Source organism: Scyliorhinus canicula, chromosome 12, assembly GCF_902713615.1.
Source record: "Scyliorhinus canicula chromosome 12, sScyCan1.1, whole genome shotgun sequence".
Taxonomy (NCBI): domain Eukaryota; kingdom Metazoa; phylum Chordata; class Chondrichthyes; order Carcharhiniformes; family Scyliorhinidae; genus Scyliorhinus; species Scyliorhinus canicula.
The window spans coordinates 148,730,341-148,748,231 of NC_052157.1; the positions used below are offsets into that span (position 1 = coordinate 148,730,341).

General features: G+C 43.0%; 1 protein-coding gene across 1 annotated transcript in view; it reads right to left on the bottom strand.

Moving 5' to 3' along the window:
- LOC119975017 (lissencephaly-1 homolog) overlaps positions 1 to 16,198 on the bottom strand; it is a 116,788-nt gene extending 100,590 nt beyond the window's left edge. The window contains exon 1 of the mRNA XM_038814468.1: positions 15,907 to 16,198. The gene's annotated coding sequence lies outside the window, so the exon portion shown is untranslated. The remainder of the gene's footprint in view (positions 1 to 15,906) is intronic.
- Positions 16,199 to 17,891: the final 1,693 nt, after the last annotated feature.

Genomic DNA, 17,891 nt, shown 5'->3' on the forward strand with positions numbered 1-17,891 from the left:
GGAGAAAGAGAGAGGGGAGAGCGGGGAGAAAGAGGGGGAGCGCGAGGGAGAAGAGGGGAGAGCGAGGAGAGGAGGAAAGAGGGGAGCGAGGGAGAAAGAGGGGAGAGCGAGGGAGAAAGAGGGGAGAGCGAGGGAGAGAGAGGGGAAGCGAGCGAGACGGGGAAGACGGGGAAGCGAGCGAGACGGGGAAGCGAGCGAGACGGGGAAGCGAGCGAGAGAGAGAGGGGGAAGCGAGCGAGAGGGGGGAAGCGAGCGAGACGGGGAAGCGAGCGAGAGGGGAGGAGCGAGCGAGAGGGGAAGCGAGCGAGACGGGGGGAAGCGAGCGAGAGGGGAAGCGAGCGAGAGGGGGAAGCGAGCGAGAGGGGAAGCGAGCGAGAGGGGGAAGCGAGCGAGAGGGGAAGCGAGCGAGACGGGGAAGCGAGCGAGAGGGGGAAGCGAGCGAGAGGGGAGCGAAGCGAGAGGGGGAAGCGAGCGAGAGGGGGAGAGAAGCGAGCGAGAGGGGAGAAGCGAGCGAGAGGGGAGAAGCGAGCGAGGGGGAGAAGCGAGCGAGAGGGGAGAAGCGAGCGAGAGGGGGAGAAGCGAGCGAGAGGGGAGAAGCGAGCGAGAGGGGAGAAGCGAGCGAGAGGGGAGAAGCGAGCGAGAGGGGAGAAGCGAGCGAGAGGGGAGAAGCGAGCGAGAGGGGAGAAGCGAGCGAGAGGGGAGAAGCGAGCGAGAGGGGAGAAGCGAGCGAGAGGGGAGAAGCGAGCGGGGAAGAAAGAGAGAGGGGGAAGCAAGAGAGAGATGGGGAAGCAAGACAGGGAATGGGGAAGTGAGCATGGCGTGGAGAGAACTGGGAAGGATTGGTTAGCAGCATAGAACGGTATTTTGGGGATGCGACTCAATAAATCACAAACATGGGCAATCTGAAGCCAGAGTCCTACAGATACGCTGCTATACTTCTGCCCATAGGAAAAAAAAACTTTCTTGAAAGCTGTGCTTTGAAACATGAAAATTTGGGTCCAAAATATAAAAAGTCTCTCTCAAACCCTTCACTGCATTTGTGGTTAGCTGTATTTGTTAACTGTTTTCCAAAATCCAATTCTGGTTGAGCTTTCAGTTAAACGTCAAAACTGGAAAAAAAAACAATGTCACCGCCTTTGCCTCATGCCAGACATTGCACCCCTCGATCCTCCCAACCACAGTTATGGTAGATAGAATTGCAAAGCTCTCAGCTTGGTATCCCACCTTTCCCAAATAGGCTTTCCAGTCCCTCATCTTTTCCATCATTACATCCATCATTCTCTACCCTGCCACATCCTATCTGATGTTGAAACTCTGATTCATGCCTATCACCTCCAGGTTCAATTATTTCAATGCCTGTCCATTCTCAACTCTCCATAAACGTACATTTACCCAAATTTCTTGCTGTCTGTATCCTGTCCTACTAGGAGCGGCACAAAGAGTGGTGAGCCTGTGGAATTCATTACCACAGGAAGTAGTTGATGCTCAAACTTTGAATGTATTCAAGAGGCGGCTAGATATAGCACTTGGGGAGAATGGGATCCAGTTGTGAATGAAGGTGGACAATTAAACAACACACTGGAAGAAGCTCCACAAATATCCCCATCCTCAATAATGGAGGAGCCCAGCACATTTGTGCAAAAGGCAAGGCTGAAGCATTTGCAATAATCTCCAGCCACAAGTGCCAAGTTAGAGGCCAGTCTTCAGCCAATTCGATTTACCCCACATATCCAGAAACGGCTGAAGGCACTGGATACTGCAAAGTCCATGGGCCCTGACAATATTCCGGCAATGGTATTGAGGACTTGTGCTCCAGACGTTGCCGCGCCCTGAGCGCAGGCTGTTCCTGTACAGCTGCAACACTGGCATCTATCCGAATGTGGAACATAGCCCAGCTATTTCCTATACACAAAAAGCAGGACAAATCCAACCCAGCCTATTACCACCCCATCAGTCTACTCTCAATCTTCAGTAAATTGATGAATGGGATTAACAGTATTTTCAAGCTGCACGTAGCAATAACCTGCCCACTGACACTCAGTTTGGGTTCCAGCAGGGTCACTCAGCTTCTAACCTTATTGGAGACTTGGCTCAACCCTGGACAAAAGAGCTGAACTACAGAGATGAAGCAAGAGTGACGGCCCTTGACAGCGAGGCAGTATTCAATAGAGTGTGGCATCAAGGAGCTCTAACAAAGCTGGAATCAATGGGAATCAGGGGCAAAACTCTCAACTGGTTGGGGTCATACCCAGCACAAAGGAAGATAGATGGTTGTTGAATGTCAGACATCTCAATCCTAGGACATCACTGCAGGAGTTTCTCAGGGTGGTGTCCTCAGCCCAACCATCTTCCACTGCTTCATCAAAGACCTTCCTTCCAACAAAAGGTCAGAAGTGAGAATGTACGCTGATGATTGCACAATGCTCAACGCCATTCGTGACTCCTCAGATAATGAAGCAGTCCATGTACAAATGCAGCAAGACCTGGACAATATCCAGGCTTGGGTTGACAAGTGGCAAGTTGCATTCACGCCACACAAGTACCAGACAATGACCATCCCCAATAAGAGAGAATCAAACCATGGCACCTCAACAGCATTATCATCACTGAATCCCCCACTATCAACATCATGGAAGTGACCATTGATCAGAAACTGAACTAGCCATATAAATACTGTGGCGACAAGAGCAAATCCTGCAGCCAGTAACTCACCTCCTGACTCTTCCAAAGCCTGTCTACCATCATTAAAGCACAAATCAGTAGTGTGATGGAATATTTGCCAATTGCCTGGATAAATGCAGCTCCAACAACACTTAAGAAACGTGACACTTTCCAGGACAAAGCAGCCCACTTGATTGGCACCCCTTCCACAAACGCTCAGTCCCTCCACCACTAGCACAGTAGCAGCAGTGTGTACCATCTACAAGATGCACCACAGGAACTTTACAAGGCTCCTTAGGCAGCACCTTCCAAGCTTATGATGGCTATCATCCAGAAGAACAAGGGCAGCAGATATATAGGAACATCACCACACCATATTGACATGGAAATATATCGCTGTTCCTTTCCTGTCGCTTGGTCAAAAACTTGCAGCAATTCAAGGAGACACCTCACCATCACCTTCAAGGGAAATTAGGGATGGGCAAAAAATGCTGGCCAAGAGAAGCCCACATCCTGTAAAATAGAATTTTAAAAAAAGGAGTCTCTTAATTTCTAAAACTTTGTTCTCTAGTTCCAGACTGCCCCACAACCAAGAGTGTTTCAATATCAAGAGGTGCGCCAGGAGTGTAAATAAGGCATAAAAATGGCAAAGAAAATTTTCTGAATTGAATATGAAAAGTGAAGATAGTAAGATTATTAAATTATATTAAGTGATGGATTGAGTGGGGCCACTGGTATTAGGATTAATTAGGTGACAGGTGACACTACAGGGTGCAAAAATATTTTTTTTTGCTTCACTTTTTACTGAAAAGTCTAGTAAAGTCACCATAGTCCAGATGGCCTTAGGCGCCTTTACCTTTTTTGGGGGGGGGGGGGGGGGGGTTTGGTGGCAGCTAACTAGTGGTTATTTAACCTGAGACACACCACTCAGGTGAGGGGCAAGGTTGAGAGACAGGCCCTAGTGAACCCGCAGTCTTGGCATTGCTCCACATCACAAACCAGCTGTGCAGGGTGGCATGGTGGTTAGCACTGCTGCCTCACAGCACCAAGGACCCAGATTTGATCCCGACCTCACTGTCCATGAGGAGTTTGCACATTCTCCCCATGTCTGCGTGGGTCTCACCCCCACAACCCAAAGATGTGCATGTAGGTAGATTTGCCACACTTGCGTTTCCCCTTAATTGGAAAGAAAACTGAATTGAGTACTCTAAATTTATTTTTAAAAAGAAAAAAAATAATTTTTAAAAAAACAGCTGTGCATCAAACTGAGCTAAACTGGCCCCCTGCTTTCACTGAAGACGGTAGAAAACCTTGATACAGAAAGGGAACTAGTAGTGTTGCAGAGCTACATTATGACAATTCTCATCACTACCAGCTGATTGCTGAACAGCTGTGGAAACCTCCGGTAAATAAATATCAAAGGCTGAGAGTTGCATGCGAGAAACCAGAAGGAACCAAGGATAAAATTATATAGAGCTGTAGAATTCCCACAGTGCAGAAAGAGACCAATTGAGTCTGCGCTGACCCCGTGAAAGAACATCCTACCCAAGCCCAAACTCTGCACCATCCACACCTAACCTGCATACCCGTGGACACAGGAGCAATTTATCATGTCCAATCCACCCACTCTGCATACGTTTGGGTTGTGGGGGTGAGACCGACGCAGACACGGGGAGAATGTGCAAACTCCACAGTGACCGGGGCGGGGATTGGACCCAGGTCATCAGTGCCGTGAGGCAGCACTGCTAACCACAGCGCCGCCCCCATTCTTTGGTTAATTTCTGGCACAATTTTACAACTCCATTTCATTATGCCTGCTAATTTGCACATCTGTGTTCACATCAAGGTAGGTCCATTTGGGTTTTCATCTTTTGGCCATCTTGTGGTTTTCAATATTTGACATTTTCAAGCGCGTTACTTTTATGGACAAAATTACTTTGAGCCTTAGCTTCTGAAAAGCTGCAACTGATTTCTACCCTAGATTTAAGGTACAAAAATACAGTAGAATCCCTTATTTACGACACAAGAACTAGAGACAGCAATGTTTTGTCAGAGCAACAGTGAATAAAATTCACCATACAAAATCCAATTTACTGTGCTCTCTTGGGGTATATTTTCCCAGTAAGTGTGAAAAAGGTCAGTGTCTGAAGAGAAATTTTAAGTAACTGAAAATTACACAGAGTGGCATCTTGTTAACAGAGAAGTCATCACACCTCTCCAAAGCACAGCACTATTTTCCGGACATTTGAAAATTTCTCCAGTTGCTTTGTACCAATGTCAGATTTAAGGAATTTTTATTTCCTTGTATATTTGGCCTGCCGAAGTTAAATTGATAGTTGGGAGTTTAAACAACTAATAAGATCTCCTTATACTGCCTTGCAAATTGCATTGTTGATCTTGTCAGTAGGTAAGGCACTATAATTGGTGTCCTATTGCCCTCTGGGGTGGGGAGAGAAAGAGAGGAATCAGTGAATGTCTCAGTCCCAATTATTCTTGCTGAAGAGCATGCTCAATAATATCGGATGAGAACACTTTTGATTTGGTCCAATGATCAACATTTCATTGCCTTGGTTCACAAGAATGACTATTTAGAGGGGGCCTATATATCTGGTGTTCATAGAATGTCAGTTAAAAAGACAAGATGAGAAAAAATAAAACACCATGTACAAACCAGTTTCTGAACAAAATAAAATACTGTCCAATAGTGAATTGCCAATTTTCTTAGTGTTAAGCAGAAAATGAAACATTTCACCCGTGTAAAATTAGATGGACAATTTCTTTGCCAGTCATTACACAAAATTCCATGATTTATGTGTAACCTCTGCAGGTCCAGGGAAAAGGTGCATAAGCCATACAGGAAATCCATTGTCCTTTAATTTAAAAATAAATAAATTTAGTGTACCTAATACATTTTTCCAATTAAGGGGCAATTTAGCGTGGCCAATCCACCTACCCTGCACATCTTTGGATTTTGTGTGTGTGTGTGTGTGTGTGTGGGGGGGAGAGAGAAAAGAGAGAACCCACGCAAACACGGGGAGAATGTGCAAACTCCACAAGGACAGTGACCCAGAGCCGGGATCGAACCTGTGACCTCAGCGCCGTCAGGCAGTAATGCTAACCACTGTGCCACCGTGCTGCTCATTGTCCTTTAATTTTGATCAGTTTCACCAGTTTGGAAATGAGCCATTCTTTCAAATTTTACAAAAACTATCTTTCTCATCTTTTATTTCCATTGAACAGTTTCTAAGCGAAGTAAATAATTGAGTCATGCACGGTGGCTGACATTGTTGCCTCAGCACCAGCGATCCAGATTTGATTCCAACATTGGGTGACTGTGCAGGTTAGGTGAAATGGCCAATGCCCCTTAGTGTCCAAAGGTTAGATGGGATTACTGGAATAGGGCGGTGGCGTGAGCCTGGGTAGAGTGCTCGTTCAGCGGGTCGGTGCACTGTACAGGTTCTGTAACATTGAATTGAATATGAATCTTCAAAACGTTAACTGTAGTTCCCTCTTCACAGATGCCAAGCCTGTATTTTTTCAACACTTTGTTTCTATTTCAGATTTCCAGCATCTGCAGTATTTTGCTTTTATGTAAATTATCTAAGTCACCTGGAAAGGTATAGCTAATGGAGAGGTGTAGATGTTAAGACCACTTACAATTAAGAAACACAATTTTTATAAGCAAAGATATAAAATGCTGACCATTTTCAAAGAATGATCTGTAAATTACTGGCATATTAACAAAATAAAATTCACTACTTACAAATACACTGTACTTAAATACTCAGGAAGATTACTACTGCAGTACTGTACCCATTCGAGGTGAGCTATTCAGCTCGTTGTAGCTTCAACAGTCAAATCTATTTCATTTACACTTAGCCAAATTGAGCACTGCCAACAATTCAAACAGGGTCTGCTCATGTCTCACATACTGGCCACAATCCTTCACGGAGAATGATCCATATAGACAGGCAACCTGAAAATCACATTTCTGGCACACAGTAAGTGCTCAGCCAGTCTGCAAATGTCTTGGATCAGTTACTGTTGTCCTGGTACCCAGCAAGGGAGGGGAAAATTACTCAAGATAGTGCACTATAAGAACATAAGAACTAGGAGAAGAATTCGTCAATAGGTGTGGGCTTAAGTAGGATAATCTTTCCAGGGGCTGGTGCGGGCTCAATGGGCCGAATGGGCTCATTCGGCACTGTAAATTCTATGATCACTCGAGCCCACTCAGGCATTCAATACGATCAAGGCTGATCTCACCTCAGCCTCAACTTCACTTCCCTGCTTGTTCTCTATAACCCTTCAACGCATTACTAATTAAAAATCTGTCAATCTCCTCAAATTTATTCAATGCCCTAGCAACCACCGGACTCTGGGATAGTGAATTCTACAGATTTGTGCCCCTTTGAGTGAAGTAATTTCTCCTCATCTGTTTTAAATCTGCTACCACTTATCCTAAAACTATAACCTCGCATTCTAGATTGCGTCACAAGAGAATACATCCTCTTCACGTCTACTTTGTCAGTACCGTTCATCGTCTTATTATACCTCAATAAGTTAGTGATGGCCTCGCTGCTGTTACCGGGGAAATATTTAGCGAACCCGGTGGTGGTCTGAACACTGAAGACAGGGAGACAATTTTGGCAGCACTTCAAATTGGGGACGGTATCAAAGCTGATGCCAATTTGTGCGAATCACATGTTTGAGCTGACGACGTTGGATGCCAGATTTAAGGGATGGGAGAAGCATTGGAAGGGATTTGTTCTTGGGAGGGATGATTTGCGAGCTCGGAGTTGGAGAAATTTGGGCTTTCACAGTTGGATACATTTAGGTATTTACAGATTCGCAATTTTATAAAAAACATCCTTCTGACATTCCCTGCGGTGTCGCCTTCCTCGTTGCTGGAGAGGGTTTTTATCGCTGGCAGGGATGGAGGAGGGGAGTACCGTGGGAATTTATGGTAGGATTATGGCAGAGGATGCAGTGTCGGTGGAGAGGGTTATGGCTAAGTGGGAGGAAGAGTTTGGGTGTGGAGAGAGGCTCTGCAGATGGTGAATGCAAGCCTTAGTGTGTGATATTAGGGTTGATACCATTAAAGGTTATGCAAAGGGCCCATCTGACTAGGTCTTGGATGAGCAGGTTATTTGCGGTACAGGAGTTTGAGAGTGAGCATTGTGGGAGGGGCCCGGCTAATCATGTGGGTTTCTGGGTCTCCTTTAGCTATATGTCGAGGATTCTACAAATTGAACAGAAGCCCTGTCCCTTCGGGGTCATATTTGGGGTGTCGGACCTGCCGGGGACTAATGTTCTGGCCTTTGCCTCAGGCTTGGGCTGCCAAGTGGCAAATTACATTTACAGCACACAAGTGCCAGGCAATGGCCATCTCCTACAAGAGGAATCTAACCATCACCCCATGACATTCCCACCACCAAGTCCCCACAATCAACATTCTGGGGGTTACCATTGATCAGAAACTGAACTAGCCCTATTAATACTATGGCTACCAGGGCAGGTCAAAGGCTTGGAATCCCTGGGCAAGTAACTCATCTCCTGACCCCCTCCCCCACAAAGCTGTCCACCATCTACAAGGCGCAAGTCAGGAGTGTAATCGAATACTCTCCACTTGCCTGGATGAATACAACTCCAATACTCAAGAAGCTCGACACCATTCAGGACAAAGTAGCCAGCTTGATTGCTCCTCCTTCCACAAACATTCAAACCCTCCACCAGCAACGAACAGTGGCAGCCGCGTACCATCTACAAGATGCACTGCAGTAACTCACCAAGGTTCTGTAAGGCAGCACCTTCCAAACCCACAACCACTACCATCTAGAAAGGCATGAACAGCAGATACCAGGAAGCCCCACCACCTGTAGGTTCCCCTCCAAGTCACTCACCACGCTGACTTGGAAATATATCGCTGTTCCTTCACTGTCCCTGGGGAAAAATCCTGTAACTCCCTCCCTAACAGCAGTAGCTGTACCTTTCTCCCAAGGGACTGCAGCGGTTCAAGACCAATGACGCCCACATCCCGAAAATTAATTTTTAAAAATCCTTATCAAATGCCTTCCAGAAGTCCAGATATAGTACATCTACAGGATGCCCATTACCCAAGTGGCTTGATATATCTTCAAAGAACTCGAACAAATTAGTCAAACTATGCACTTGTGCTACCCAATCACTGCCAAAGATCTGAATGCTGTAACATGATCCATTAATTATGCGTGGTTTTACCTCTCTCCTCAACGGCTTTGTTTTGCCAAAAAAGTTTCAAACATTTCACCCTTTTAACAAGAATATTCACCGCATAGTCTCCATGTACCATGTCCCCAGATAACAACTAAGACAACGAGCATATCACCAAGGCCTCTGCCGACAATAATGGGAGCTCTATTTCTTTATAAAGCAGATGGGAAAAGTGAAAGCAGTATGCATTTTACTTAACAGATCAAAAATTAACCGCAAGGAATTATGGAGAGAACTTGATTTCTATTACTGTATGCTTCACAGCATGACATGCTACATGTTTCCTGTATTTAGTTGACATTACTTGTGGACAGTAGTCAAGACTGCCAAATGTATGCCAATTTAATTTGAGTCATAACACCAACTGTTCCTCTGAAAGTTTCAATCTGTACCCACCCAACTTTAAAAGCAGAGAATTTGTTTACAGGCAAGTTTCAAGTTGTTTCATGTAATGCTCATTACTATTCAGTGATTATTGCTCTCAAATGGACGTTTGTAAGTATCAGATGGGGGTAGTATCAAGTTCATTTCAAAAGCTTCCATGATTGAGCACATCGTTGACACTCAGCATCTTGGTCTAGGTTCAAGCAGCAAGAACCACTTAGGTGGTACCCCATTGCAGCTATACACCATTGCAGATCATTATCTTCAAGAGAGAAGATTCACATGACAATTATTGGCTTTAATCAAAACACCACCAAATCAGTTATAAAATAATTCACACTGCCAAGGCTTTAAATTCTCCATTCCCAGCAGTTTAAATTGGTTCTTGCACATGGTTAGGCTCAACGTCAAGCACATCTTCACTTACTTAATCAATACTATTTCCCAAACAAAAACTGAGATAATTTCAATTCTCATTCACTTTTCACACGATATTATTTAAACTTCAGTTTAACATGTCATCCAAACTACATCTTTCAAACGGTACACAAAATAAACATGCAAAATCGAGCTCCAGTTATTGACAGTTTAGAAATTTGATTTCTCATCTATTCAAGTAGACAATTGATGTCCAATCCCTTATGTAGGGTATATTTCCAATTTTCTCTGTCAGCTTTGACAAAGAGTCATTGGACTCAAAACGTTCGCTCTTTTCTCTCCCTACAGATGCTGCCAGACCTGCTGTGAATTTCCAGCATTTTCTCTTTTGTATATTCATTATGTCCTGACAGACTATCAGCTCATTCATTTTATCAACAATTCCTTATATTCTGATGAGTTGGTAACTCATTTCAGAGCTATATTTGAAAGTACAACTTTGTTTTTAATCACTTTTGTCTTCACTTGCCAGAGATCTTATTGCATTTGCAACCTTTCAACCATTTGCAACACTGAAATAGAGTAGCAGTTTTGAGGATCTCTCATATTTCAATTGTAAATAGAACCATGGAACCATTCTGGGAAATTTCTGCATCCTCTCAAGGAACCTCGTCCTTCCTAAAGTGTGACGACCAGAACTGAATACAATACTCCAATCAGAGCTTTACAGGTTTAACGTAACTCCCCTGCTTTTGTTTGCACCATACCTCTATTTATTAAGCCCAAGATCCTAATTCTCTAAAATGGCCTGCCACCCTCCCTCTCCCTACTGTCAACTTGTGTGTTAAATTCCATCTACCAGTCGTTGGCCCATTCATGTCCTGTTGTTACAATTGTTTGGTACAGCGTTCACTGTTTGCTCCCACCCAAGTTTGGTATCATTGGCAAATCTTGAAATTTTACGACGTATTCCAATAATCATTGTTAAGGCTTGGTAGCACTTTTAACTTCAGGTAACACAACTTGCTTTGTTCATGAAACATTGCATAACATTTCTAAAATTCTGAACTACAGAAGTACATGCTGAAAATCAAGCATTAAGCAGAAGAGTTATAAATTCAGCATCAGCAAACCTAGTCAATTCAAGATTCTGTGCAGTTACATGAAGGTTCCACACCCAATAACTTGCACGTTTGTTTTAAAATTTAAATGCATTATGATTCACTAAAAGCCATAAACAATTACATCATGAACTTGCAATATTGAACAGAAGTGATACCAACTTTTCACTTCCAAATCAAAAAATAGGTAAGCAAAATTTGCCCCATAATGCCATATTGACACCACACCATATCGCAAATTGAGCCACCTAGGAGCATCAATTATCCAGAGGTTAGGTAATTACAGTCATTCACACAGAACCGCCAAGTCCAACTTTGTGTCAGTGTTTTGAATGGGAACATTTGTGCATCTCTTCAGGGAAGGAGAGAAAATAGAAAAGGTACGGAACAGTACTAAAGCCATATTGTCCCCACATAATAAATACTGGAAATATTTTGATTATCCAAGAAGAAAAAAAAGCACATTATTTCAAAGAAAACCGTTGCGACAATTGTTCCATAAAAGGTCGAGGCACCAGAAATAAAATTTTAACAGAACAGCCCCAGGCAGGTTCTCAAGTCCAATTCTGGATTCAGGCAAAGTGAACACTGTGAATGCAACAAGTATAACTGGCAAGATTCACAATTAAGCCATAAAATCTAACAAGGATAAGTAGCTGACAACAATTTGGTATGGGCAAAGAAAATGCACTGGTCCACTATCAACAATTTGTATATTACCTTAAACATTGCACATCACAAGGCAATTTTTTTTTAAAAAATGACACCATGTCAAAGGAAGACCAAGACAGATTTTTTTTAAAAAAGAGAAACATGAAAGATGGGGAAAACGTGGAATGAATCCAAGAACCTTTGTCCAAGGCAGATGAAGGCATGGTTGTCAATGGTGGGTTGATGGGAATCAGAGATGCGCAAAGGCCAGAATTGGGAGAGCACCAATTTCTCGGACAGTTTTCGAGCTGGAGTGGGTTACTTAGACGGGGAAAAATTCAATATATTGTGTGGACAAATGTGACTTATGAAACAGTGCGCAATCTTTACGAAGTTGGAAGTGTCATGGATTAAGCATGTGTGATAATGGAATGCATTTACCAATCTGTCAAATCAGTCATGCTGTCCGTCATAGTTTAAACATACTGCAATCTTGACTAGATAACAGATGTGTGTTAATTTCAAGTCCTGATCTGCCCTGGAAATGGTTAGTAAGCCTCATATATTTAGTAAATGTGCCAGTGTATCCAAGTAATTTTAACATTATACTGTCATTCATATTTTGTACATTAACAGATTTTCCACCAAATAAATTACCCTTTCCTGCAGCAAGCTCAACTATCATTTACAGTTGGATGCATTGCTAGAAAACCTAAAACTGCAGTAGGCCATTCAGCCCCTTGAGCCAGTTCAGTCATTCAATTAAATAAAACCTGATCTGTATCTCAACTCCAATTACCCAGCTTTGTTCCATATCCCTTGATACCTTTACGAACAAAAGTCAATCTGTCAACTACACAAACACTATTCTAACAAACAGAGAACCAAAGATACAAATCCTTTAACTGCTTTTTTTTGTGCCAACAGAAACTCAACAATGCAAATGAAAGATTTCCAATGGTATACAGAGGCTAGTTGTGTCACAGGTTGAGACTGGGAAAATTAAGATGACCAATTTGGAAATGGATAATTTTTGAATATGTCAATAATTGTTTTCTATTTTTTGCCAAATGTCAGTCGCCCACTTCTCCTTCTGCACCCATTTTGAAACAGGTAAAATAAAGTATTTAATTTTGAAGGCTGAAAAGGGCCTGCAAATTGCTAGCAGTAACTGAAGCAATATGAAAAACTCAAGATATGAGAAATTGTTCAAATGAAGTGTAAAAATGTTACTTGTAATGCTCTGGGGACACAGGTTCAACTCCCACCACAGCAGCTGGAACTTAAATTCAAATAAAATCTAGTCTCAGTAATGATGGCCATGGAACTATCATCGATTGCCTGAAAAACCTATCAGGTTCATTAACACCCTTTAGGAAAATAATCAGTCGTCCTTACCTGATCTGTCCTACATGTAACTCCAGATCCACAGCAATGTCATTGACTCTTACCTGGATTCTGAAATGGCCTGGAAAACCACTCAGTTCAAAGGCAATTTGGGCTGGGCAACAAATGCTGGCCTTGCCAGTGATACCCATGCCCCATGAAAGGATTAAAAAAAACTAAATATTTTTAAATAGAAAAGGTTATAGGGAACAATATGTTGCTATTAGATTGCATCTATATACAAGGTATGGTTCACTGCATGCCTAGTACGCAAGTATTTACAATAATTTCTATTATCTGGCAAGTGTAGTTAAACTTGATATAGAGTACAGTAGGAACTGGCAGATCCATTAAGTAATGAAATGTATTTTGCAACAAACATGAAGCATAAAATTATTTCCTGACATACAGCAATTTTGTTTTGATGAGGTGGAAAAAACTTAACGTTGACAGTACTGATGATTGGCAGGCTTTCAGAAAGACACTGGTCAGGCTCCCCAAGCTAAAATTAGGCCTATTAGCTCACAGTGGGCCATTTTAAACTTTAATGCCAAAAGGCTGCAGAATCATTGTAAAGGAAAATTCAAACTTAAAAATGCAATTTGTATTCTTCAGAGATTGATGTAGTTCAACATGTGTCTAGAACATAGATAGGACTACATGTTTGACAGCCTTTTGCTAACGATTCTTCCACGGCATTATACTGGACTATTACATTTTCCATGTGGAGAAATTGGGCCAATACTGACTGACAAGTTCAGTAAATCAAAGATTTAAATAGAAAATATGGCAAACCTGCGAATTAAAACATTTTCAAAATTAAGACAGATTTAATAGAAAACTATAGAAATCACAGGATGGATGGGCTAAAAACAGAAAATGCTGGAAAGATTCAGCTCTAGCAGCATCTGCAGAGAGAGTCAATACATGTGGGTGACCTTTCATCAGAAAGGCTTGAAATGTTAACTTTGCTTTTCTTTACACAGATCCTGCCAACTATTTCAAACATTGTCATTATTTCAGATTCTCAGGATCCACCACATTCAGCTTTTTTGTTGTGAATGCTTATCTGAACTAAAATTATTTCTGAGCTCTTATTTCTAGACTTCCATGTTAAGATTTTTGTATCACTTTTTCTAAATCTTACACTTATGGACGTCCTGATTATATGTTGTGCAAACTTAGCAAAAACAAATAAACATTTGAGACAAAAATATATATTGTTAAAACTGAATGTTCAAAATACATAGTGTAGCCAGGATCGGAATAAAGAGCAGATAGATTAATGATTTAGCTTCTGATAAAGGGCGTCAGCTAATATTAATTTCTCTCCATTTTAGATACTAACACACCTGTGTATTTTCTACTATGTATTTCAAAAAAGCACTTAGTTGAGGCTCCGTTCAAGTCAAGAATTACTCAGCATTTTTGTTTAATGTTCTAATATATTTAAATAATTTGTAAACCAATTTTTTAACTTTTCAATTAAACGGACAAGTTCAATAATGGATACTTCTTCCCTTGACTGCAATCATGTGGTAGTTTACATCTTCAATTACATTTCTCTTAGGGCAGTACGGTGGCACAGTGGTTAGCTGTTGCCTCATGGTGCCATGGTCCCAGGTTCGATCCCGGCTCTGGGTCACTGTCCGTGTGGAGTTTGCACATTCTCCAATGTGTTTGCGTGGGTTTCGCCCCCACAATCCAAAGATATGCAGGGTAGGTGGATTGGACACGCTAAATTGCCCCTTAATTGGAAAAAATGAATTGGGTATACTAAATTTATTTTAAATAATTACATTTCTCAATTTACATATATATTTTATAGTAAGGCATGATCACGTGAGCTTCTCTATAGTCAAGTAACAAAAATGTCAAACTGGTCATGGGCCTGATATTTGGAACTCCGAAACCTATCTGAAACAACAGAAACGGCCTACTTTCTCACCAAGCTGGTCATTACGTAAATACGATCATAATACCTGTACAAACATGAAATGATGCTGTTATTTGTCCTGATGAACTATAATTTGCATCCAAAAACATAACTATCATGATATTATGAAATATTGAATGAACAATCGAACCCCCCCCCATCTTTTACAGCTCTCAAATAATTAAAAATCAGCTTCAACTTAAAATTGTGCATATTGTAAACGCATTGATAAGCACGCAGAGTTCGTGATGAGTATTCTGCAGAACCCAGTGAAGCTGGCAAAGGAGGAAAAAAAAGCTGGTTTTAAAAAAATGTCGTAATGTTAATCCTGCATCACCAAAAAGCAGGATGCATGTGGCTCATGGCACTGCACCGACCACGAAAATATGACAACTAAAACAGGGGGGGGGGGGGGGGGAAGAGAACGATCATGAGATATTGCATCAGGCATTGAAGATCACAATACGCAAAATTTAAGCGTTCAGCGATGATATACACTATATATATATATCGATAATAATTCGATAACACCGTTTGGGCGTCTCACAAGTCAAGATCCACCCTGCGGTAAAAAAAATCTTGTTTCTTCTCACTCCACCCAAACTCATCAGTACTGCTCATAACCTGCAAGTATGCCATCCATTCTATCACGCACACTTTTAAAGATTTATAATAAAATGAGATGGTGGGGATTATGGTTCTGGTTGTGTCTGGTTCCCCGGGCGTCGGCCACAGCAACAAGAGGGGTGGGGAGGAAAAAAATACCAACCTGCGTTATTCGACATAGAAAGGAATTGGGTCAAACTCCCAAACAGACACATAAAGAGAGAGAGAAAAAAATGGATGTCCGTTTCTTAGGAGGCCACGTCGGCGACTTTATGATGTTTGAGGAACTGCGTTTGAAATACACCCAAAGGTCGTAGAGGGAGAGGGAAGGAAAAAAAGGCAGCGACAGAGAGCCGGATCATTTGAAGGTCCCCCGTTTTAATGTTTTACCAACGGCCGGGCGCCATTTTATTACCACACAGCAAGGCAGCGGCCACATAATCTGAAAGGAAGCCTTCCGAGCCCCAATCTCTTTTTCTCCCCTCCCTACCGAGCGAGCGCTGTATTTAATCAATCTCACAGCCAACTCACCCCGAAGAGAGTCGCCTTCGACACGGTGGGCTAACAGCGACCAATTCAGACCAGAATCCAGAGGGTGTTTTTTTTTAAAACGGCTGTCAAACAGAATTACAGCCTTTTCCCTCGCCGCCCGCCCCCCCACAACCAAAAAAAAAACACCCTTCTTCGCTCAAACTGTTTTTTCTCTCGCCCAGGATCCGTCTCTCCCTCTACGCCGCCGTGTGGAGTTTGCGCAGAGCGAGCTGCGCACATCAATCCCTCCGTTTCTCTGTCTGTCTGTCTGTCTCGTCTTCCTCCCCGGCGAACCCACCCTCCCCCCGACACAAGTGACCGGCCGACGACGCCACCTTGCGCGCCTGCGCGCTGCCCCCACAAACAGTCGCCCGGGATTCGCCCACTCCCTCGCGGCGCCTCTGCGCACTGCATCACCCCGGGATCCGCCCACTCCGTCGCCGCGCCTGCGTATTGGAGGGACGTGAGCGAACCGGAGGCGTGACTCAAGAGGCGAACTCCGCGTGACGCCACCGGCCTGTTGACGGAGGTGCGCTGTCGATCGGCGCCAAGCCTCCTCGCCGCTGCCGCCCCCCCCCCCCCGGGGCGAGCGTGCGCAGTAGGGCGGTGCCGAGTCTGACAGCCGTTTAGACGCGCGCGCGCGCTTCAGCTAATTTGAATGGTGTGAGTAGTTACACCAAGAAAAAAAACTTTTCTCTATTGTATTATTTCCCATTCGTTTTATAGTGCTATTTTTGTGTTTCTTGCATCTGAGTGCAAGAATATATCCGGACACGGTTTTTTTTTCCCATGAGGGAGTGCGGAATGTATTGAAGAACAGGGTATAGGTATTTAGTTCTTGGAGTTATGCAAGAAAATCAAAGGTTCCATGTCATATTATGTTAATAATATGGTGTATCACAAACTTTTTATCTGGACGCCAATTTCCTGCACAATCCCCATTGCACTTTAATCCTCCATATCCAAAATCTACCAGTTCCCTGTGCTGAATGTTTAACAACTGCACCCACACCCTCCCTGGTGTAGACACTGCCTAAATTCACATTTGGATGGAGAAATACCTCCTTATCTCACTCCTTAAAGGCCCCCTTTTTTGTACTGTCAATCTAAGTTTTGATTTCCCAACTAGGGAATTATATCCTTCCAGCGTTCTACCTTGTCAAGTGCCTCAAGAATTTTATTTTTCAATGAGATCCTCTCTACTCAATTCCAGGGAACAATAAAAAGTCTTGCAATATCAGGTTAAATTCCAACAGGTTTGTTTCGAATCACTAGCTTTCAGAGCGCAGCCCCTTCATCAGGTGAAATTCTAGGGAAGATAGACCTTTCCCCTCAATCTGTCCTCATAGGACAATGGGGTTGGTTTAGCACAGGGCTAAATAGCTGGCTTTTAAAGCAGGCCAGCAGCACAGGTTAAATTCCCGTACCAGTGTCCCCGAACAAGCGCCAGAATGTGGCGACTCGGGACTTTTCACAGTAACTTAATTTGAAGCTTTCTTGTGAGAATAAGTGATTTTCATTTCATTTTATTTCCCTTCATCCCATGGATCAATCCAGTGAACCACCATTGCATTCCCTCTAAGCCAAGTGTATCTATTCTTCAGGTAGGCAATTATAACTGGTGTTGTCCCGGTGTGATCTTGCCAAGGCTCTATATCGTTCTTTTCTCTTATACTCCTTTTGTTATAAGGGCTCATATGCCATTTGTCCTCCTAATTGGACATCTTCTGATTAACGTTACAGCCTTCCGGACTTAACATTAAGTTCAACAACTTCAGACTGTGAACACTCTACTTCATCTTCACCCTTATTTTTATTTTTTTTAAAAATCGGCAAGAATCCCATAAATCTTTTTATTTTTTTCAATTCAGGGGTAGTTTAGTGCCCAATCCACCCACCCTGCACATCTTCGAGTTGTGGGGGTGAGACCCACGCTGACACAGGGAGAATGTGCAAACTCCACACGTTCAGTGACCCTGGGGCCA